General features: G+C 41.8%; 1 long non-coding RNA gene across 2 annotated transcripts in view; it reads left to right on the top strand.

Annotated features, from left to right (window-relative positions):
- Positions 1–25319, top strand: part of LOC149524171 (uncharacterized) — a 120023-nt gene that overhangs the window by 62203 nt on the left and 32501 nt on the right. For both annotated transcript variants that reach the window (XR_016349913.1, XR_016349914.1), the window contains exons 4-6: positions 5977–6041; positions 6360–6411; positions 7747–8071. This is a non-coding gene — a long non-coding RNA (uncharacterized LOC149524171). The remainder of the gene's footprint in view (positions 1–5976; positions 6042–6359; positions 6412–7746; positions 8072–25319) is intronic.

The following is a 25319-nucleotide window of genomic DNA, read 5'->3' as shown; positions in this document are numbered from 1 at the left end:
CCTTTCATGAAAGCACGGGGAGGAGGAGGAATGAAAAGACAATAAGACTGAATTAAGATGTTGAGAACAAGTGGGAAAGCTAAATCCATTGGTCTTGATTAACAGTCAGCAATCGCAATCACTAGTTATCACAAGTGTAATATGGAAACAAAGATTGTTAGAGCAGATGTAGTGGGTAACTCATTTATGCTGGTTGGAATTGACGAAAACATTCATTTCAATTTTCAGTCTAGATGATGACAAATCAATTTAATAAAATGTACCAGTTGTTTGAAAACTAGTTCTAGACCTTCTCATCTGCAGTTTTTCCAATTAAAGTCACATTATATGGCTAATAGTGAGACCTTGGTACCCTCAATTTTGTTACCAATTGTGACGGGGCAGAGGCGCCCCGCACTCCGGTCCCCCTGGAAGCTGCCTACACGGTGGCACTCAGGCCGGAGCCGGACGCTCCAGAGCTGGCTGCACCGCAAGTGGCGCCGCTCGGGAGGAAGCCGGGCGCCCCGGGGCCTGCCACTCCACGGTCGGCGGGCCGAGTGGCCCTAGCGCCTGCCGGCCGGCGGTACATTAGCTGTTCCTGGGCAGCTGCTGCAGTGCGGCGCCCAGACCCGACGGCGATCCCCAGGGATGTCACCAGGGGGGTGACATTACCACATACCCTCACCACCCAGCCGGAAGCGGACTCACACACGGGGGGGGGCGGAGCCCCCTCCGGCGCCAAGCGGTGCGGGCATTTAAGCCCCGAGCGGCACTGGCAAAGGGGGGAGCTCGGAGAGAGCCCTCCTGCGACGTAGTGCAGCAGATGGGACCCAAACCGAGGAGGTAAGCCGCCAGCGCAGACATAGTGGACCGGCGGGGAGAGGAAGTAGCCCAGGGTGGGCAGAGTGAGCCTGTGGGCTGGCACGTTACGGCAGACGCCCCGCCAGCCGGACCAGATGGCACAAGCGTCTGCGTCCTTAGGGCCCTGGGCTGGGGTCCGTGAGAGGGGGCGGGCCCTGACCCCCCTCTCCCTGCGATGGGAGGTAAGGCGGCCTTGGTCTATGAAGAGGCCCCTTGGGCCGATAGTGTAACTGACTGGGACGCCGGAAGGTGATTCACTGGGTGACGGGAACACGGCACTGGGGACGGAGAGTTTGGGGTGCCATTGGGGCCCCCCAATTGACTCATTTACACCAATATTAAACATTCTTTTTTCAAGTTATATATGATTCAAAATACTTGCAACACCTAACCTAACAAACCTTTCTGTTAGTTATTTTGTCTCTGGATTTTTGACACTTTCTGTCAGCAGTTTGGTTCATTTTGCTGATGTAACTGGTAGTGTGTGTCTAGCGATTAAAGCAGTCAGAATGCCCAGATTCCACTCTGTCACTGACTCATTGTGTGACCAAACCACTCTGTGGTTTATCCATTTGTGAAATGGGAGTAATAATATTTCACGGATGTGTTGCAGGCTTACATAATCAAAGTTTGTTAAGTGAAGATCTCCTGAAAGAAATGTGGTACAGTGCAAGGTACTTTAGTAAAGTAACAGCACTGTATTAGGAGAAGTGATAGGCTGGGCTCTTATCTCTAAGTTAATTTTCCAGCCTGTGTTTTTTCTCCTTCTTTCCTTGTTTGACAGAACAGATGCCATTTGTTTTTCTTTAGTAAAAAGGGTGATATTTGATCCCATAGAGTTGATAGTGACAAGCTACATTTAGTCTGTCATCCTGAACCTCCCCTACCTTCAAGGTGATGTGATCCATGACATTAGAATGATCTGTAATCATAGTCTGCTGTCACTTTGAATAATGTCTTGATACCATTTGATAGGTGGGACAAGACCACACAAGAATCAGTGTTTTCCCAGCACCGTTACCCAGTCTGGAAGATGGATGGTGATACAGCATTACGTGAGATATAAAGGATACATCAAGAGACTACAGAAAGATGTTAAGGTTCCCAAACAACAATTTAGAACATTACCAAGTTTGCCTCCTTCTTAGTTTGCAAAGAAAATGAATTCTGGGTGATAATTAGATACAAATCACAGAATCAATCATTGCAATGTTCCTATTTAACATGAATGGTATTTTTGTGGTAGTGCTGATATTTGGCTCTTCCTGTTTATCAGTCAACTCCACAGGCAACTCTCAGGATTGTGTGAATAGACAATTTTCCTGCTTAGTATAAGCTTACTTCTGGAATTTTGAAATCTGGAAAACTACTGAGAACTTCATTTGTCATTTTGAAATTCTACAATAGTGACAATTCAGGGCTCTATTCTTCTAGCCTTAAAATCACAAGCAGTAAAGATGTCAGATCTGGGCTCTAACTTTTCTTAGTACAGCCTACATCCCGACATCCCACAACTTCCACCCCCTACCATGGTGCTCAGCCTGAACCACAACAGAGTAAAAACCATGAAACAAGTGAATACTATAAAACAATAAGAATGCAGATATTTTAAAGCAATGAGGGGGTGGAAAGTGATTGGTCTGGTTCAGTTCCCTTAATGATGACACACAATTTCCCATTATTATGGGAATGACTTGAACCACTGAATATCTCCTTCATACTAATTGCATCCTTAAAGTCAATCATATGTGATGCCACTGAGAGATCCAGCATGACCAAAATGGTCTAGTGGGAGATCATTCAGAATAATGATAAATATGGTCACAACTTCAGAGGAAAGGGGAAAGGCAGACTGGGACAGAAGGCTGGTCTATAGTGGGAATATGTCCGCATAGCTAAATCTCTTAGGGTACGTCTACACTACAACGTTAATTCGAACTAACTTAGTTCGAATTAGTTAATTCGAACTAAGCTAATTCGAACTAACGCGTCTAGAACTAAAAACTAGTTCTAAAAACTAAAAACTAGCAAGTCCACATTGAGTGGACCCTGAACAGGGCTTAAGGATGGCCGGAAGCAGTGCCGGCAGGGCATCAGAGGAGGACTTAGAGCGTGGAGATGCTGTCTCAGGCTAGCCGAGGGCTGCGTTTAAAGGGTCCCGACCCCCACCCCGGACAGACAGTTCTAAGGGGTGCCCTGCTTGCAAAGCAGTCCTGGCTTGGAGTGCCCGGAGTACCCACACTGGGCACATCACACCACTCGGCCATCAGCCCGGCTGCACTTGCCGCAGGCTGCCATCTAGGGAGAGGGGGCAATCGGGGGGCTGCAGGAGAGCTTCCACCCCCAGAAGCCCGCAGAGCCAGCCCAGTGCTCCCCATCGGGGGCTCGTACCCCATTCCTCCCTCACCTCCTTCCACTTACCCTTCCCTAGCCCCCCTTCTTATTGATGTACAAAATAAAGATAACGTTTCTTCCAAAATGCAGGACAATGTAGCACTTTCGCGCGGCACGGGGTTCGAACGAGCCGGCATTTAAAAATGGCGCCGGCCGGCTTATGCAAATGAAGCCCTGGAAATTCAAATCCCGGGCTTCATTTGCAAGTGCGGTATGCCTACATTACCCCGCTAGTTCAAACTAGAGGGGTAGTGTAGACATACCCACTATGATTAATCCCCAAAACAGAGGCCTGTACTGAAAACGCTTGGTTCTGTCCCAAGCAACAGTATTCGTATTATCCCTGTTATTCCTGTGTGGTGTACAGTTTGCTCTGAAAGGCAAATCATAGTAATAGAGTATTGCTGATTTTAATTAGCAGTGCATATGATCAACTGGTAAATAGCAAAAATCAAACAAACAAAAACAAAGAAAAATCCCTCCAACTTGGTGGTCAGTTGATTTCTGGTGCTGATATTGAAGAATTGATAATGCCCCTTTCAGAAATATAATATAGTTGATCAAACCAGTTTTAATTTTTAAACTGACAAAATTCCATCTCCTCACTTTTCCACCAGCTCCATTTAGGACTGATGGTGCACTCCTTGAGGTCAGTGTTAAAGCTCCCATATATGTCTGTGATGTAGGATCCAGGCCATCATACCCAAATAGTATGGATTACAAGTCCCAGTGGCCTGTCTCTCTTCTAGTATAGTTTGACTTGATTTCTGAAGTGCCTAATTATGATTTTTTGGGCTCCATGAGATCTTTCATTTCCACTTTTGACAGGTGCAGTCTAGCTTTGTCATGGCTGTATTGATTTTACTCATAGAGATTACCACTGATATCCTGTGTAAGCATATGTCTATGCTTAAACTGCTACAGCAGCACAACTGCAGCATTGTACCTATGCCACTATCATGCTTGAGTGTAGATGCTATCTATGCTGACATGAGAAGTTCTCCTTTCAGCGTAGGTAATACACTTTCCCAAGAGATGCAAGAATTCTTCTGTTAACCTAGTAGCCTGCGAAGGATAGCTATTTAGTTTAACATATGATTTTGTTTTACTTGTTTTTGGCTGGTTAATTAGGATAATTTAGAGGTGGTTAATTGGCAGTCATGGTGGTCATTTTATGGGTCAATCTTTGTGGGTTGTCTGTGCAAGCTTTTTGTTGTTGTTGTTTTTATCCTTGTTTGAATTTTGTAAATCAGTGTCTGTTTGCTAAGGATTGTAGGTGCTATATAAATCATGAGGTGGTGTCAGCGGGTTTTAGGGTAATGCTTACTAGTGCAAAGAAACTTATTCCATTATTCAGTACTTTTACACATAGAGTAGTTATTTATAAAAATCCTATAGTTCACAGGAAATTGCTTGGATTTGGGAACAGTCTGACAGTTTCTGTAATAGAAAGCTGGCTAGCAAGCAGAAGCAACTTTTTTTTTCTCTTGAAGAAATCTCTCCAAATTACTACATGTAGTTTATTATTAATTATAATAATCGTGTTTAATATGGTAGCGCCTTCAAGTCAACCAAAAATAGGATTCCATTATGCTAGGCACTGGAAAAGTACAGTAGTCGATGGCCTCTACCCTGAAGAGCTTAAAAGCTAAAAACCCAAGACTGCAGACATAGGGTGAGAGAAGGGATAAAGCACACGAACAGAGCAAACAATACGATGGCAGAAAAGAGCATGTTAGTGCCACTGTTTTTGTGGGACAGGTAGGTGGGTTAGGGGGAGATAAACTAATGTGACATGAGGGGGATTAGGGAAGGGGGAAAGATGGACAAATGTGGAATGAAACTGAGATGAAGAGATTCTGAAGAAGGCAAGAGAGGAGGGTTGGAGTTGGAGTAAACAGCCAATCAAAGGATAGAGAAAATCCAGCCAAAACTGAAGAAAATTCTCTGACTATCCAAAGGACCCTGCTTTAGCTGCTTGTACTCCTACCAGCTGGAGTTTCTGGCTGACTCCCCTCTACAGTATATCCCCAAAGCCACAAGACTGGTGGCAGGATGGGAATGGAATCTTAGCTCCTTTTCCCAGAATGTGGGGAGATTTCTGGGGGTGGGGGTGTCTGACTTGTCCCCATTTTATCTTCTCCTCCAGTGTAGCAGTCCATTTTGGCAGCTTCTGCCTACGATCTGGGTTATATCACTAGTCTGTGCTGTGTGGATAGCGCCAAATGCCAAAATAAGCTATTTTGAAATAACATTGAAATAAGATACACAATTTACATAGCTCGAATGGCGTATCTTATTTCAAATTACAGTACAGTGGAGGCGCACCCTTGGAGGCCAAAAATCATGAGGCGTGACTGCCTACCTTGGTGCTTTTATATTTATCATGACCTAGTAATGGCTTCTGATGCATTTGCACACTTTCTTTTTTCCTGATGGTATAAAAGCATATCAAGTACAGGGAAGGAAAGGGAAATTTTAGATTTTTAGAGGACAGTTCAAATTGGCCATCACAATTTGCACAAGAGGTGGAGCTGACTTTTTAACTTCAGAGACCAGCATGACAGGAGAGCAGTGAAAATCAAGCATAACTTTAAAAACACTAGGGTAGAAAAGCCCACACAAAACTGGGTATGTACTTGGTCCAAAGCTAGATTGGTGGCTAACCTAAGGTCAGACTAGCCACAAGACAAACCAGAGGTAATGCCAAAGTTGCTAACAATGTTCTGTCATGTTCAACAGGAAGCCAGATAGTGCTGCTGAAAGAATTTCCTCATGAAGAAATGTCTTTTGATGGAAAGAATATGGTCAGTCCACTTGAAAAAATGTACTTCTCTTCTATCTAACTATAAACATTTCCTTAAAAAAATGTAAAGCCAACCTATGCTCTTGATTTTATAAATAGTACTACTGTGAAAATTGCCATTATACTGGTGCATTATTCCAAATGGGCATACATTTTTCTTATCTTTGAAGTAGTTTGAAAACATTCACATAAAAATTTCACTCATATGGGTTTTTACTAATTCAATTCCTTCTGCTGTTAATAGAAATCATAATCATCCAATCTGTTACCATTTTAATTTTGCCTGCTAAATCTAGACATTTGTTTGATTTCATTTCAGTGGTGTTTTGAAGAAGGACCTATATGCGTTTGGAGAATGAAATCCAAAAGAGGTTTTATTAGTATCATTTTAATTATTTATATTACGTAGCACCTAGAGGCCAGGGTCCATTGTGGGCCGTAAGTATTATACAAATATAAAGAATTCTTCCTCAGGAAGTCTACAAGCTAAGTGCAAGACTAGATAACAGTCATATATTTAGCATAAAGTGATGTTTAACTTGGACATCAGTTGTATGATTTAGGAGATTTAGGCTAATATTCTCAAAGGTTTTTACAGGCAGTCCCCGGGTTACGTACAAGATAGGGACTGTAGGTTTGTTCTTAAGTTGAATCTGTATGTAAGTCGGAACTGGCGTCCAGATTCAGCCGCTGCTGAAACTGACCGCCAGTTCCGACTTACATACAGAATCAACTTAAGAATCCCAAGCTCCCCAAGTCAGCTGCTGCTGAAACTGATCAGCAGCTGATTCCAGGAAGCCTGGGGCAGAGCAACTCTGCCTCGGGCTTCCTCTAGTCAGCGCTGGTCAGTTTCAGCAGCAGCTGACTTGGGGACGCCTGGGGCAGAGCAGCTGGGGTGCTGCCAGCTGGGGTGCCCAGAGCGGCGCTGCAGGACCAACTGGCAGCGCCCCAGCTGCTCTGCCACAGGCGACCGGAGAAAAGCCTAGTCTGCTGGGGGGGGGGGGGGTCGTACTAGCTGTGCCCCTCTCCCCAGCAGACCAGGAAGACGCGGGCGGCGGACCAAGACGCACCGTGGTCTCACCGCCCGGGTCCTCCGCGGCTTTGCTCCCCGTCTCCCTGGTCTGTTGGAGACCAGCAGACCAGGGAGATGGGGAGCAAAGCCTCTGAAGACGCCGGCAGCGGGACAGCCGCGGCGCGTCTGGGCTGCCCCGCTGCTGGCTTCCCCCGTGGCTTTGCAAAGCCGCGGAGGGGCTCGGGCAGCGGAGCAGCCCAGGCGTCTGGGCTGCCCCCCTGCCGGCTTCCCCCGAGGCTTTGCAAAGCCGCGGAGGGGCTCCGGCAGTGGAGCAGCCCAGGCGCGCAGCCCCTGCTCCGCTGCCGGAGCCCCTCCGCGGCTTTGCTCCACGTCTTCCTGGTCTGCAGACCAGGCAGACGCGGAGCAGCTTTTCTCGCTGGGAGTACACGGGGTCCGTGTTCCTAACTGCGGATCCAACGTAAGTCAGATCCGCCTAAGTCGGGGACTGCCTGTATTCTGGTTGACCCTGGCATCTTTCTGTATCCCCACTGAAGCCAATGAGGTTCTCTGTGACACGGGAAACTGCCCTATGTGGAAGCAATTGTAGAACGATGCCCTTTAAGACTGTGCAGAACCTCAAAGAGCATTTAAAGACATGGAATGTGTCTAACTCTCTTTGCATACATCTATGCAGGTATGAATAATGATGGCTCTTCTGTAGATACCTGCACAGCATGTGCCATATTTGTCTTCTTTCTGGAAGATAGAAGGGATTTCATCTGCACTAAGTGCAAGCTGGTTGCCATTTTGGAAGAAAAAATTAGAGGACTCGAGGCCCAAGTGTCAACCCTCCATTCCATCAGAGAAGATGAAGACTTCCTGATAGAAGGCAGCATTTAATGCTGCAGGCACAGCAGAGTGAAGAACCAGTGAGGGCAATACAGATCAAGGAAAAAAACTGGCAATGTGTAACCTCCAGAAGAAGAAAGCCTACTCAAGTATCCCCAGTTCCACTAGAGGTAAGTAACTGCTTTCAGGATTTCTGCACAGGCACTACTGTGAAGAATGCTTTGGCAGGGACCTCTCAGGGAAGAGATCAGAAGGAGACCCTCGTCTACTGGAAGGCATAGGATGCATAGTCCTAGGAATCCAGGAAGTTTTGGAGAATTTTGGGGATAACTTCCTGGTACAAGTGCTAAAGGAACTGACCAGGGCCATGTGCAGCTTGACCTGCCTCTCACAAACAGGGAGGAACTAGTAGGGGAAGTAGAGGTGGGCGGCAACCTGGGAAGCAGTGATCATGAGATGGCAGATTTCAGGATCCTGGCCAAAGGAAGAAAGGAGAGCAGCAAAGTACAAACCTTGGACTTCAGAAAAGCAGACTTTGACTTCCTCAGAGAACTGATGGGCAGGATCCCCTGGGATGCTAACAGGAAGGGAAAAGGAGTTCAGGAGAACTGGCAGTATTTTAAAGAAGCCTTATTAAAGGCACAGGATGAAACCATCCTGATGCTCAGTAAGAAAAGCAAATATGGTGGGCGACCAGATTGGCTTACTGGAGAAATACTTGGTGAGCTTAAACACAAAAAGGAAGCTTATAAGAAGTGTAAACTTGGACAGATGACTCAGGAGGAGTATAAATATATTGCTCGAGAGTAATCAGGAAGGCGAAAGCACCATGGGAATTGCAGCTGGCAAGGGATATGAAGGGTAACAAGAAAGGTTTCTACAGGCATGTTAGCAATAAGAGGGTGATCAGAGAGGTTGTGGGACCCTTACTGGATGAGGGAGGTAACCTAGTGACAGATGATGTGGGAAAAGCTGAAGTACTCAATGTTTTTGTTTTTTTTTTTGCCTCTGTCTTCACAGACAAGGTCAGCTCCCAGACCACTGTAATAGGCAACACAGTATGGGAAGGAGATGGGCAGTTCTCAGTGGAGAAAGAACAGGTTAAGAACTATTTAGAAAAGCTAGACATACACAAATTCATGTGGTTTGGATTTAATGAATCTGAGGGCACTGAGGGAGTTGGAAAATGTCAATGCAGAGCCTTTGGCCAGTGTCTTTGAAAACTTGTGGAGATTGTTAGAGATCCCAGATGATTGGAAAAAGGCAAATGTAGTGCCCATCTTTAAAAAAGGGAAGAAGGACAATCCATGGAACTACAGAGCAGTCAGCCTCATCTCAGTCCCTGGAAAAATCATGGAGGGGATTCTCAAGGAATCCATTTTGAAGCATTTGGAAGAGGGGAATGTGATCAGGAATAGACAGAACGGATTCACCAAGGGCAAGTCGTGCCTGACCAATCTGATTAGCTTCTATGAGGAGGTGACTGGCTCTATGGACATGGAAAAGTCAGTGGATGTGATATACTTTGACTTTGGCAAAACTTTTGATACGGTCTCCCACAATATTCTTTCCAGCAAGTTAAGGAAATATGGATTGGATAAATGGACTGTAAAGTGGATAGAAAGCTGACTAGACTATCGGGCTCAACGGATAGTGGTCAATGGCTCAATGTCTGGTTGGTGGTCAGTTTCAAGCGGAATGGCCAAAGGATCAATTCTAGGGATGGTTTTGTTCAACATTTTTATTAATGACCTGGATGAGGGGATGGATTGTACCCATAGCAAATTTGCAGATGACACTTAGGTAGGGGGAGAGGTAAATACATTAGAGGGTAGGGTTAGGGTCCAGTGTGACTTAGACTGATTAGAGGATTAGGCCAAAAGAAATCTGATGAGGTTCAACAAGGACAAGTGCAGAGTCTTACACTTGGGCTGGAAGAATCCCAAGAATTGTTACAGGCTGGGGACTGACTGGCTAGATAGCAGTTCAACAGAAAAGGACCTGGGATTACAGTGGATGAGAAGCTGGATATGAGTCAACAGTGTGTTCTTGTAGCCAAGAAGACTAATGGCATATTAGTGTGCATTAGAAAGATCATTGCCAGCAGATCTAGAAAAGTGATTATTCCCCTTTATTCTGCTCTGGTGGGGCCACATCTGGAGTACTGTGTCCAGTTCTGGGCCCCCCATTACAGAAAAGATGTGGACTCATTGGAGAGGGTCAACCTAAATGATTAGGGGGCTGGAGCACATGGCCTATGAGAAGAGGCTAAGGGATTTGGTCTTATTTAGCCTGCAGAAGAGACAAATGAGGTGGGATTTAATAGCAGCCTTCAGTTTCCTGAAGAGAATTTCCAAAGAGGCTGGAGAGAGGCTGTTCTTAGTAGTGATGGATGGCAGAACAAGGAGCAATAGTCTCAAATTACAGTGGGGGAAGTCTAGGTTGGATATTAGGAAAAACTATTTCACTAGGAGGGTGGTGACATACTGGAATAGGTTACCTAAGGAGGTGATAGAATCTCCGTCCCTAGAGGTTTTTAAGTCTTGGCTTGACAAAGACCTGGTTGGGATGACTTAGTTGGGATTGGACCAGCTTTAGGCAGGGGGCTGGACTCGATGACCTCCTGAGGTCTCTTCTAGCTCATTGATTCTATGATTCTGTCATAATGGGAGTCTTATAATGATGGGGGGGAGGGGGTTGTCATTGGCTACTAAAGATCTGTACGTATAATTTAGTGAAATGTGGCCAACACATGGTACTATGTTATGCCAGATTTCCTTAGGCAACTTATTTCTTTATGATAGAGCAAAACAATACTGCATTTTAGTTTTTAAAATTCATGGATGAGCATGAGGGGTTAACAGCAGTTTCAGCTAATTACCAGGTTTCACATCAGTATTTTAAAGAGAATGCCATAAAAATTCCAACTTCAGAACTGAAGAAGTGACTACCTAGTCTCTCTCTTTTCACTAAACATTTTATATGTAGCCCTTCCTGCCTAGTTATACTTCTGTCTATTAAACAGAAATGGCTGGTATTGCAATAAGAAAATGTGTGATTTTTAGTTCTTGATCCAATTTCTTATTACAAGATTTTGAATACATAAGAACTTGGGAAAGATGTGGTTGTAAGAAAACAGCATGGAAAACAGGCTTAAAACAAAGATTTTCCATTAAAATTTTCAAGTTTTCCAGGTAAATATTGGGTTAGACTCTGTAAAAGGGAGTTGTCCCTCCACATGGTGGGCTATATGCAAGGGCATAAAGTGGAGGAGTACCTCACTCCTTTGCATAATTGCCTATCAATATTCCTTTATTTTTATGGGTCTGCAGTTTTCTATTGGGCCTAACTATGCATTTTTTAGTCATAAAGTTTGTTTGATGCTTATTGTCTAGAACCCAGCAGACAAACTTTTTTTGAAAAACAAAGTGAAATTCTGTATAAATGTATAATGTATTTCCAGTTCTCCGATTTAAATATACAATAGTGGGTATATGTACATAAGAAACATATTTTAATATTTGTCACAATTCTTATGGCTTTTGCATTGTGAACACAAGGTAGAGCTGGAAAATGGAATATTATCTAAAATCTTGTGTATCATAAAAATTGAGACTTGTGACATTAATCTCATGCAAGTTATTTCACATTTTGTATTCCAACTATCAGAACTGGAGAGGTAATATGCCTAAGTCAAACTGAATATTAAGACTTTGTGGGTAGTAGAACCTTTCCTGGTACTCAGCTTCTCACACTGAGCCAGATTATGCCTCCAGCTTCAGACCTGCGTCACTCTTGGCTTATGTGTTCCTCTTCAGGATACTCCTGTAGTGCCCACTCCATTGTCTCTTGGCCCCCTTTAAGGGGAGGGGTGTTTATCCTGGAGCCCTTATTTTATGCAGACTCCAACTGAGCCCTAATTGGCAATATCAGCCTCAGCTGTGGGCTTTGATCTCAGCCCTCTCTCAGGGCTGGGTTTTAGCCTGTAAGGGCCAGTGCATAGCAGAAGGCCCATCATAGTCCCTTACATCAAAACATGGATAGGATCTTAAGAGCACTAACTTAACCCTTCTGAGTATGTGACCTTTCATCAGGACCCTTCAAAGGGTCCTTGTCTCACAGTTTGGTTTCCATGTAGGAGGAAGCAGGGCAATCCAGGGGGATGAGTGATCCAGGGGTTAGCATGGGACATATGAGATCTGTGTTCCATTCCCTAATTTGCCCCAGAGTTCTTTTTTAAACTTGGTCATGTCACATAGTCTCTTTGAATCTCCATTCCCTGTCAATAACATGGTGATAAAATGTGATTTGGAAAATATCTCTGTACAATTTAATACCTGGTGGGCCCCCGCCGCTATGTTTACGCCTCCACAGGTATACAAGAATTGCAGCTCTTGTTGGCCACAAATCACCGTTTGCAGCCAATGCGAGCAGCAGGAAGTGTCATGGATTAGGACGCTGCTTCCCGCCACCAACCCCATTCATGGCTAACCAGAGCTGCAATCTTCTGATATTTGTGGAGGCTCAGATAAACATAGCTGCAGCGGCCTGCCAGGGACTAGCCCTACAGACTGGACCTGGCCCGGGGGCTGGAATTTGTTCACCTCTGGATTATGAACTCTCTATGTTAGAATGCAAAATCCATTTTGATTGTAAGACTGGTCTTTGCCTTCCTTGTAGAGTGATGAGATAGAAAGATTGAAAAATTGGGGCAGGTGTTGGGAGGTAATAAGTGCTTATATAAAGTGCCAAATATTGGGACTGTCCCTATAAATGTGGGACATCTAGGCACCCTGCTTCCTGTTGTCATTTTACCTCCATGTTAGGACTGATATTCCACTGGTTACAGGGCTGACAGTAGATGATTGTTAAACTTGAATTAACTATCCATTCAACTGGAGCACCTTGGACAAAGAGATAGTTGCTGTCCAGGGCACACCAGGCTTTCAAATTGGAACTCTGGAGGTGAGGTAACTAAGCAATAGATCACATGGTGAGGGATTTTGGTCACCTGATGACACTGAACTCAGTCATCTGACAGAAGGAACTGTAAAGTTATAAAAGGGCAGAAGATTTGGTGCTTCCATGACCATTTTTCACTAGTTCAGACTGAAAGAAGCTGCATAGAGAAGTTTGATGAGATAGTGGGAACTCTACTTCCTGAACACTGATGGGTTCTCAAGGGAATGGTGTGTTAAGTGAGGAATATTGCAATTACAATGTTTTCTGTTTTCCAGATAGGCTGCATATCACATTGGCAGTCTAAGTACTATCTCATGCCAAAGTTGCAGGCCAATATACTTATATACTGATCTAGATCAATGTGATTTTTAAACTTAGAAGAGTCTATTCAGTGTTTAAACTTCATGAAAACTAGTGGGATGCTTCTTGCATTGTTTTCACTTATCTTTATCCCACTAGAATGTAATAGCAAAATTACATTGCATATATATCACTGCAACTAAATAACCCACCAAACAAGACATAAAATGAGACAGTAGCTTTGTAGAATGCAAATGAAAAACTTCAGTAGAAAAGTGCTAATTTCAAAACAAGTGATCATTGAACTCAAAAGCTCAAAGTGCATTCCTCTCTCTGGATAAGTCTGCACTACAGAGTTTTTTGGAAAAATGGCCATTTTTCTGAAAAAACTTCAATTATGAAGTTTCTTCAATTATGTCCACACTGCAATCGTGTTCATCTGCAACCTTGAAATTTAAGATTTTTAAAATCCTATATGAAATGCACCAAAATGGACCAAGAATTGGGTAGGAATCTACTTCTAGACTCCTACCAGTAGCTCTCTGCGAGAGTAATCCAGAAGTCTCACAGCTTCAGTGGAATTCTGGGTGAGGATGTGGTTAAGGCATTGGGGTGTCTTGGGTATCAGCCTGGTCCTGAGGGCAGGTATGTGGACTGAGAGGCTCCATTTCTGTGAATGTGGACTGAGAGTTGGTGCCCTGGAAATGTGTCATAGAGGTCAGTGTTGAAGCTGCTGAGATTCAGATTAAAATCTGCAGGGATCCAGTCTGGGATTCTCCCACAGCAATCTGGTGAGTGGAACCAGAGAGAGCACAATTGGTTTTATAGTACTACCCTACCTCACTGGGCTGTTGTGTGAATGGATGCATTGAAGATTTTGAGGTGCTCAGATACTGTGTTAATGGAGGCCACATGTAGCTAATGGGCACAGCTGGGGAAAGGAGGATAGAACCTTCATATTCTGTTTTCTCCAGGCTAATGGATGTCAGTGAGAAAAGACAGAATGGAACCTCCCAGGGGCCCCCTGCAAACACGGGCACTTTTAAAAAAAATTTCAGGACTTTCTGCAGCCACTGGGTGTATGGAGGGACAGGATTTACCCCTGTCTTATGTGACAGTTTACTGAGTGGCATTTCCACACACATTCAAAGGAAGAGCTAACTAGGCCTCCCCACAGCCTTTTCTCTTTCAATTATGCAAAATTCTGTGAGTTATTGAAGGTATATGCCAGGGTTGACTAAGAGCACTTAAAGTTTGCAAATATGCATTTACAAATTAACATACTGCCAAAGTCATATGCAACTGTAACACATCCAACACTCTTAAGCTCAAAAGCAATGCTATTGGTGAACTTGAAAGAGAGAGGCAGTATTTCTATGCTAATATGCTATAAAATGTACAAAGTAAGAAAGTCCTGCTGCCGTGGCATTTGATTTAACTGATGTGATTTATGGGCGACTTATGTGACAATCTTTTGTGTTGTATTTCCAAAATGATCACTACTAGAATAGCACTATTATAATACTTTACGATATAAAGTTGCTTGAGCAGCAGAAAGCTCCTAATACAGTACTACACAGTGGAGCACTTAAACAATTTAATATAGCTTTCATGTCCAATATTTGAAAGAATCACCCTGAGCCCTGATTGCAGTGGTTTTGAGAAGGCAGGGTAATAGTGAAGAGAAAGTTCCTTACCAGACTACTTCCTGGCACTGAATCCTTGTGCTGCTGTTTCAGCAGAGCTAGGTGGGAACATTTTCAAGGAAATGTCGAATACTACTCCTTTTGCCCAGAAATGGCACAGCTATTTTTAGGAATATTTTCCATTGGGCTGCTGTATGTTTCAGTTACTGGAGCATTATGGGGAATGTCATTTTGTATGGTACGTTTCATTGAACAAATGACTATATTGCATCATGTCTGTAACTGGCACTGAAAGGTGCTGAGATATTCAGATTTCTGTGTACATGTGCCAATTTGTATGTAAACCCAGATATAGCACAAATAGCACAGATATAACTGAGGATTTAATTCTGCACTCACACCAATGTCAGTCAGGTGTAACTCCACTCTAGTAAGTTATTTTACACCAGTGTAAAAACTATGCAAATTAGATCAGAATTAGGCTCAGTGTATTTTGGTCATCTGCTGAGTATGCTACTCAAAATAAGACAGTTGTTTTGGAAGGAGTTGTTTTTCAGAGATAGTTGGGATCTAAAGCTATGGCTGTGTATCTGCAGACTTGTGAGGCTCAAAAATACAACTGTCTGAAATCTAGCCATCCTTTTTAGGACCTCTTCAAATTAGGGAGGTATCTATTAATAACTTCCAGCATATGAAATCTCCTGATAAATGAAAAGGGTTAGTACAGTTATCTCAGACTATCCAGGGCCAGATTCTTGGCTCCGGGAAGAGAGCTGTCTGGGAGTCAGTTATGGCTCCTTGAGAGTCTGAAACTGATTTGGCCCCAATGTAAGGATAATTGGCTAAGAGGGGCCATATACCAATTCACTTTTTCCCTCTCCCAGAACACCCTCTGTCAGGTGTATCACTGGGAAAAGAGCCATCTCTGCTGGCTTTATGCCACCGGAAAATTTCCCTCAGACTGGCAGCTGCAGACGGATTCCAGCTTCTTCTCACTGAAACAGGGACAAAGAATCGGCTCCAAAATTCCTCAAAGAGGTTCTCTTTCCCCAGACACTATAACAAAGTAGCCACATTTTATAGGAGAAAAACTCTACTGAGCCCTCTTTTCATTGAAATGAAAGAAATCAAACTCATATCCCTGGTAGAAACTTTTAATTTTAATTTGGATAGTTTAGACAGTTCTCTTAAAAAAAAAAGAGGATTGGAGGTATAACATTTGCAGTTCTCTAGGGAACTGATTTCTTAGAGAGAGGGGGTTCCTCACTGATGGTTATCTTCCTCACCCAGTTTGACTCCACAGGCTGTGTTTGTGTGTTGAGCTGACATGGGAACTGCATTACTGGTCAGCCCAAAAGATTGTCATTGGCAGGGTAACAGAGGTACTCTATGCTTATATGCCAGCTGTCTGCACTGTACCTAGCCTCTGTATAAAGAGAGGATTGCAAGGCTGTCACTATCTGAATCTTTAGATATTCCTTCAAAAAACTGCATGTCTTTTATATGCAGATTTTAGCTTTAACCAAGAAAAGTCTTTCTGGTTTAAATTAGAACAATCAGCTAGCTGAACGGGGTAAGCTGAACTGCATGTTGAAGTCACGTTTGATTTAGTCATTTTAGGAGACCCATTGTCTATTAACAAATATTAACAAACAAATATTTTTGTTTGCTCCATGACAGTAAGTTAAAAATGCAGTTGTTTTTGCATGTTATTCAGATAAACATTCTAAATAAATTAAATCGTTTTGAGAACACCATTGCAGAAATGATATTTTAAACAGTTTGGGGAAATTAGCCAGAAGAATATATTTATGCACACCAATCCTGTGGGGGTAAAGAAAAACTTAAAATAAAAAATTCTAAGACCAGTTACATTGAAGAAAAGTGGAACAAATGCTTAATCCACAGCAAGTTGCTTATTAGAAAGAATCAGTGAAAACCTGGTCCCTTTGAAATCAATAGACGTTTTGCCATTGACTTCAACAGGGCCAGGATTTCATCCATATATTGGTTATATCCAGCTGGTGGATAGACGATTTTTACACTTCAGGAGGAGTGAATCTTATGGGCTTAGGAGGTGACTATATGATGTTCTATGTCATCACACAGCTTCTGTTGTTGTGTAGTGTGTTGTTATCTGATGTTGTGTTTATCTTTAAAAAAGAAAATGCAAAAGCATATTTCTTATCTGTTCACATGCAAACTCTAGCATGCAGCACTATCACTGCTCATAACTATCACACTTAATTATGCTTCATGTGCTGAATTAGAGATGTGAATGTCACTCAAGTGATTCTTGATGGATATTATGATGGATATTTAGTCCAAAAAACATGAAGAAAACAGATCATTTAATTTTCTAATCAGTTTACCAGGTACAGAATGTGAGGCATGGAAATATTTTGAGCATTTTTTATGTTTTTTAATGAAGTGTTATTACAATGAGAAGCGGATATTGCAGCCCAGCTGTTGCAGTGGCTTTTGTGTTCTGCATGGAACTTTGTCTGTCAGCTTGTGGTAAAACTCCAGTCCTCCAACCAAGGACATCTGAAAACAAAGTTCTGTTTGACACAATACTTTTTTTTCCCTAGTGGATAAACACCTCAAAAATTTCAGTGTCCATTTAAACATTTCTAGGGGAAAAATGCTGTGTTGTTTGTTTATGTTCATTCTTTCTTTCTTATGTTGTTTTACAAAGGGGTAAAAGTCTTATTTTCTTTCCGTTGTGGCTCTCAGAGCTTCTGGAACAGCAACCTCTATGTATGGAGGGCATGTAACAAAATCTGTTTTTACTAGAGAATGTGTGCCTCCTTAACAATTCTACCATTTGGGTTGCTTCCCCCCTCCTTCAGTTTAATCTCTTTAATTGATAATATGCTATGGAGATGTAAGTTTTATGTTCTCTCTGAAAGTTGGAACATGTTCTTGCCTTCGGTGTGTAGCATCTAAGGTAATGAGGAGCACACCATTAACAGTTAAGCAAATGTATATGTCAAATCCCCAGAGGGAACAGATGCCTGGCGTGCAATATTTACTCCAGACATTTAAAATCCAGCATCATTGTTCTTTCAATCTGTTTTTGGAGCAAAGGAAACAATGGGAAGTGTATTAAGATTGTTCTACATTAGGGTGAAAAGGTATGTGAAGCAATATAAGTCAGAATTTACATTTGGACGGTTGGGGTAGATGTTCATAAATTGTCACAGACTCCAGGTCATCAAGTCTGGTAATCTACACATTATTTATAGTCTTATTGATTGAATAAACATATAAATATTGCTTTGAGGAACATGCATGCTTTCTTTTCCCAATGATAGCTTCATTGACAAATGAAATAGTGACTAACACAGTTACTCAACTGCTTGAAAATTAAGATATATATCCTACCCTAGAAGGATATATATGCATTTATATCTTAGGAACAGAGCATGTACTAATTCTTTAGAGCTGTTGCTATTTGAAGTGAAAATGAGACTGTGTGTGTAAAATGTTGGACACGAGATTAGAATTTAAACTCACTAATGACAGATATGGGGCTTAGAAAATGCTTTGGTTTGAAAGGTTTTTCCTTCATATTGATAACAGAGTTGTTTCTTGTGTAATAAGAAAAAAAGGAGTTGCTGTATGAGGGAAAAGGTATCTATAATTTGAGTATTCAGAGCCACATATTGAAAGTATTGCTTCTGATGTCATTTAAGCCACAGGTAAGTCAGTGGAGTTACACAAATATAAAATTAGTGTCATAAAAAGTAGACACTCCCTTGTTCTGTCTGTCTGTCTGTCTGTCTGTCTAATTAGGAGTCACAGCTCATAGGGGCTTACGCTATAAATAGTTTACAGTAATCCAACATACATGTCATGAAAAAACAGAGCTTAGGGGGCTGATCACTCTTTTGTGGTGCTAAACACCCTGGCTGTGTCTAGACTGCATCCCTTTTCCGTAAAAGGGATGCAAATTAGACATATCGCAATTGCAAATGAAGTAGGGATTTAAATCCCCCCCGCTTCATTAGCATAAAAATGGCTGCTGCTTTTTTCCGGCTCGGAGTTTTGCCGGAAAAAAGCGCCAGTCAAGACGCGGATCTTTCGGAAAATAAAGCCTTTTCCGAAAGATCCCTTATCCCTCTCATTTTAAAATTTTAAAAGGCTTTATTTTCCGAAAGATCCGCGTCTAGACTGGAGCTTTTTTCCAGCAAAACTCCGAGCCGGAAAAAAGTGGCAGCCATTTTTATGCTAATGAAGCGGGGGGGATGTAAATCCCCACTTCATTTGCAATTGCGATATGTCTAATTTGCATCCCTTTTACGGAAAAGGGATGCAGTCTTGACACAGCCCAAATGTATAGTGGGTGGATATTATTTTTTCTTTCTTTTAATAATATTTCTTTTATTATGCTTAACTGAGTGGATATCTGGAATTCAATCATACTTTAGAACAAAATCTTTCTTCAGAGGCTCACAGCTCACTTTAGAGTCAGTGGGAGCTGTGCACACATAATAATTGACCTTCTGAAATTGTCCCAAGTGTTCAGTTGACAATTACTAAAATTATTTATTGAAACTAGCTTTTCATCAGTTTTGAATATTTTTGATGTAGGGTTCAGATTTCTATAAATATAGACACTCTGAGTATGTCTAGACTACATTTTTTTTTCAAAAAACCCTGCCCTTTTTTCGAAAAAACTTCACCTGCGTGCACACTGCAATTGCGTTCTTTCAAAATTAAATTGAAAGAACACAGGTTTTTTTTGACACTGGTAAACCTCAAAGGAAGAACGCCTTTTTCGAAGGAGCTCTTTCAAAAAAAGGTGTGTGTGTGCACGCACAACTGGGACATTTTTCAAAAGAAGAGGCAATCAAAAAAAGCACAAGTGCCCTGGTGGCCACTCTGTGAATAGTAATCAGGGCTTTCTTTCGAGAGAGCATCCATGCAGTCTGGACACTCTCTTTCGAAAAAGCAGATCACATTTTCAATCCAGTTTTGAGGTGTGGATGCTCTATTTCAAAAGAAGCTTTTTCGAAAGAGCTCTTTTGAAATAGCTTCTTTCGAAAGAAGCTTGCAGTCTAGACGTAACTTCTCATAGCTTCTAGGAGTGTGCACTGCTATGTTCGGTACATGCCCAGGAATTCTGTTACTTTGTTAATATTTCAAATCTGAAAATAATTATTATCAGATTGTTTTATATTTTGCTGAAATTGGGTTTCAGTCACACACAATAATATCAATAACTAGTGTTTGCTAATCCAGTATTTGGGAATTTCGTAGGCCAACTAATCAGTAAAAACTATGTGTTTTTCAACCAGAAATAAAACAACAAATCAAGAATCTCTTGGAACTGCACAGGGTTGTAATTAAAAGAACAGAGCTCTTAACGCATTTGAATTATTTTTCTCTCTCTAGGTAAGTCAGGTGTTGCCTAATCTAAATTGCCTAGATCTGCATTTAGTCTTCATGCATCTCATCTGGACAGAGACTAATTGCATAACTTGTTATTTTTTATCATGAACCTGCTTACACAGTAGCTGTCTCATTTGTTTTAAAATGATAATAATATTGTTGGCCAGAGATACTAATACAATATGGATTTTTGCTACCACTGGAATGATGCAAAGCATTATAAGTATGTGGTGTGTCTTGTGTTGCATGTGTAAATGAATTTTCACTAATATAAAATATATGCAAGAAAAACTGAATCACATAGTCCCAAACCTACATTGGAATCTACTTATAAAATCCTCTGAAGCTGTGTTGGAGACCCATTGACTTCAGTGGGAGGCCACATGGCACACTGAACCATAGTACTAGATCCCTATTATTGCACATCTGTACTATTATTACTTCTTACAAGCATGGGTTGCCATTAGATTCCCCTTTAGAAAGAATTTTCAAAAGTACCCATTGGCCTACTGACTATTACTGAAATCAGCCATTAACTCCAATGGAAACAGAATAGAAGTAACACTAAGTATGTTTGAAAATCCCACCGTGCATGTGTAAAATGTTTTTCAAGATAATGAATAGGATATTTTGTTATTAAATCATTTCCTGGGTGATGGCAACATGTCCACACATGTCTTTTCATGTTTTCCACCAAAACTGCATGAAAACAAATGCAATTTGTTTAACTTTCAAAGCGAGCATATATATTAAAAGAATCCACACAACATTCCTATCAGGTTGTTAATAAAACGTTTTCTATATTTTACAATTAGGAATACTTAAGCACTGAAAGGTAAGTGACCAATATAAGGCCAAACAGCAAATAGGGAATAGAATTAAACATGTGTCTACACAGCACCCTAAACTCAAAATAAGATACATATCTTATTTCGAATCAATTTTGAAATTGCTTATTTTGAAATTTGGCGTGTCTACACAGCACCAAATTTCAAAATAATGTGCTATTTTGAGCCATCCCTTAACCTTCGTGCAACAAGGTTTACCAGGATGGTGAAATAGCGCACCCATTATTTTGAAAAAGATTTCAAAATAATGGATAGCTTGTGTAGATGCAGGGTAGTTATTTTGGGATACTGCCGGTATCCCGAAATGGCCGTGCAGTGTACCCTAAGAGTATGTCTAGACCTTTGTCAACCGCTCCTGTAAACCTCATTTCAAGAGGCATAATGGAGCGGTCAACAAAGGCTTCCCTTGTCAACCGCGGTGTGTCCAGACTGCCCCGCTGTGCCGCCAAACAGCTGATTGGCACAGCGCGGTGGCCATTTTGATGTAAATGAAGCGGCGATTATTTAAATCGCTGCTTCATTTTCCAATGTCTAGTAAATTCATCTACATGGCTCCATCGATGGAGCAATGTAGTCTAAACATACCCTAAGATTCCTAACTCCCAGTTCCATGTTTAGGAGTTAACTCTTTAAAATCTAGATAAAAACTAACTTTACATTGTCAAAATAAAACATACTAACTATAGAGTTTCCTCTGGTACTTTATTTGATTTGAAGATTGCCTGTCTGATTGGATAGTTTATCTGATGCATAATATGCTACTCAAAGAACATACAAAACATAAGATTAGATACTAGCTTTTAAAAGAGGTTTGGCTTACTGGTATTTATAGTTCATTGGCATTCCCCTTAGTTAGGTCTGTTCATAATTTGACGTTATTGTTTGTTTTGCAAATGGTATTTTTTCACCAATAAGCAGCTACTACTAGTGTGAAATGCACAAGAATTGCCTGGATTCATAAGAAAAAAATCTTCCGCAGCACACTGGGCTCACGGCTAATGCTCCTATTACTGCAAATAACTGGTGAGCTACACATTCTCTCCTTCTGGCAAATGTATGCTCTGGTAAAATACAGTATAGACTAAGAGGAAGAACAATTTCTGTTGAAGACATCTGATGTTTTTTCAAAGGGACAGAATCAAGGGCACAGGAGCAGACTAATTCCACTGCATAGAAAAGATGAGAAGTATAGTAAAAGACCACCTTGGCTTAACCAGGAGATCTTGAATGATCAAAAAATCAAAAAGGAGTTGTATAAAAAGTGGAAACTAGGACAAAGTACAAAAGGATGAATATAAGCAAATAACAGAAGTATGTAGGGCCAAAATGAGAAGCACAAAATGATCTTAATCTAGCTAGAGACATAAAAGGTAACAAAAAATTATACAAATATATTAGGAGCAAGGTGTGAAGACCACCAAGGCCTGATGAAATGCATCCTTGAATACTCAAGGAGCTGATTGAGGAACTAACTAATTATATGAGCCATTAGTTAGCATCTTTGAAAAATCACAGAAGTCAGAAGACATTGCAGAAGATTGGAAAAGGGCAATGTGATCAGGTATCCCAGGCAGAGAGGTGGCCTAGTGATTAAGCCCCAGTGTTAACTTGTGGCCTGGGGTGAAGGCCCCTGCCACTGAGGCCCTGGACCTAGGAATTCCAGCCTCTTGTCAGCATCTGAGTCTTCAGTTTGGGGAATGGCCCGGAAGAGTCCAATTTCCCTCTACTCAAAGAGGGTTCCTTCTGGTTCTCCCACCCTTTGCACCAGGGGGAGGGATTGGAGGATTATGTGATTCTATGGCTGACCCAGTAGACAGCTCTGGCTCAGGTTCTGTGGATGGCAGAACCAGCTCCTGTCTGTTTGCTGGTCAGCCCCTAACTGAGCCAGGTTCCCTCCTTTTATTCTCCCTCCAGGCCTGGCATTGGCTGCAGTTAAAATGGAGCAGAGCTAGTTGAGCAAAAAGGCCTTTTTTAGCCCCTGCAATACCAAGCCCTCCTCTCACTCCCTCACAAGTAAATATAGTGTCCTTCTGTGCCAGGAAAGACAGTGGAGCAAATAATTAAGGAATCCATCTGCAAACATCTGGAAGATAATAAGGTGATAGGTAACAGCCAACATAAACTGGTAAAGAAAAAATCATGTCAAACCAACTTGATAACTTTCTTTGATAGGATAGCAAGCCTTTTGGATAAGGGGGAAGCAGCTGATGTGGTACTTTATGAAAGTATTTGATACAGTCTCACATGAGCTTTTTATCAATAAACTAGGGAAATACAATGTAGATGGAGCTATTATAAGTTGGGTGTGTATCTGGTTGGACAACCATTCTCAGAGAGTCATTAACAATGGTTCATAGTCATTCTGGAAGGGCATAACAAGTGGGGTTCTTCAGGGATCAGTTTGGGGACCAGTTCTGTTCAATATCTTCATCAATTATTTAGATAATGGCATAGGGAGTACACTTATAAAGTTTATGCTTTGGAGACTAGGGTTATAGTGCAAAATAATCTGGACAAACTGGAGAAATGGTCTGAGTTAAATAGGATGAAGTTTGATAAGAATAAATGCAAAGCATTACACTTAGGGAAGGACAGTCAGTTTCACAGAGAGGGGACATGAAAACAGCAAGGGTGTGTCTAGACTACAGGGTTTTGTCGACAAAAGTGGACTTTTGTTGACAAAACTATACCTGCGTCCACACTACTTCAGCAGTTTTGTCGACGCTGGTAAACCTCATTTTACGAGGCATAACGCCTTCTGTCGACAGAGTTTCTTTGTGTCTGTCCTTTGTGTCTACACTACCATGTCAACAAAGCAGCTTGCTTTGTCGACAGAACTCAATGTAGTCTAGACGCTCTTTGTCAACAGAAGTTTTGTCGACTATCTGTCGACAAAACTTCTGTCGACAGAAGCCTGTAGTCTAGACGTACCCCAAGAGAGGTTTAAGTTGGACATTAGGAAAAATTTTCTAATGGTCAGGGTGATTAAACACGGGAATAAATTGCCTAGGGAAGTTGTGGAATCTCCATCACTAGAATATTTAAGAGCAGGTAAGATAAACAACCATCAGGAATGATATAGGTGGAGCTTGGTCCTGCTATAATTGCAGGGGACTGGACATGACGACCTCTCAAAGTCCCTTCAAGTTATAATATTCTGGATCTTCAGCTAGCTAGTACAGATGCTAATCCTCTGAAAAGGGAACCCCCTAAAATATTACTAGATGTACTGTAACATTAAAGAGTAGTTCTAGACTTGTTTTTAAAAATGATACGGTTGTGTTACATGAAAAGCAGGAAATGATACTCAGCACAGTGATTCTCAGTTGCTCAGAGGAGCTCCCAGTCATGCCTCAATGGAGTAGAGACCATGAAATTCTGTGCTCCTTTCCTAAGTTAAAAAATTTGGAATTATCTTACAGTTTTGAGTTTTCTTTTTCTTATGCTCAGAGAAAATGTTTGGAGCCGTGCATATTAGATCCATGGGATGCAGAATGAATTTGAGAATAAAAAGTATCCCAGGAAGTAGGGAAAGGTAACTGAGAGAAGGAAGTCAAAGAGCAGGAATTTGGTAGGTTATGGAAAAGGAGAAGCTTTGGAGGGGTGCAAGCCTGCCAATGGGGGTGGGGGGAGAGGCAGTTGTTCTAGGACCCAGCAGTGGGAGCCATGGGCCCTTTAAATCACTGCTGTAGTGCCATGTGGCATTCTCTGGGCAGCGCTGAGGGCTGGGGGGCATGGCATGGTCATGGTAGAGCTGAATGCTGGCTGCCCCCATCCCTACCGCTTCCACCTGATGCCCCACCCCTAGAGAGGTGTGAAGAAGTCATATGCCAGGGAACTTGGAAAAGAAAAAAAACCAGATTAATTACCATGAATAAACCTAAAAGGTTTCACTGCATGTTTGTTTATGTCACATTAATTTCAAACTATTTTATGGTGGGTACAATATTCTCTCCCCCTCAATAATATAACTGCAGGGCTTTTTTAATCTCACTAAGATGCCTCACTGTGTGTCTAACATTTACTATATCTTCTTGAGTGATTGTGGTACTTGACCTTCAGTTTTCAACCTCACAACCCAAGGTGTGGCAGATCCCAGCATGTCTTATTGCTTAACTACACTTTTAAAATTACCAAACCACCACGGCAAGATTACAATTGCAGTTTGATGGTTTTAAAGGAAATGGTAGAGGGATTTAATTAGACCCTCTACATGCACTTCTTTGATTCCTGGAGAGGTTTTCATTCTAGCAGAAGCAGATTTG

This window comes from Pelodiscus sinensis, chromosome 6, assembly GCF_052426305.1.
Source record: "Pelodiscus sinensis isolate ZL-2025 chromosome 6, ASM5242630v1, whole genome shotgun sequence".
In the NCBI taxonomy this organism is placed as follows: Eukaryota; Metazoa; Chordata; order Testudines; family Trionychidae; genus Pelodiscus; species Pelodiscus sinensis.
The sequence above is the reverse complement of the archived record's forward strand: the minus strand, read 5'-3'. Positions and strand labels throughout refer to the sequence as shown.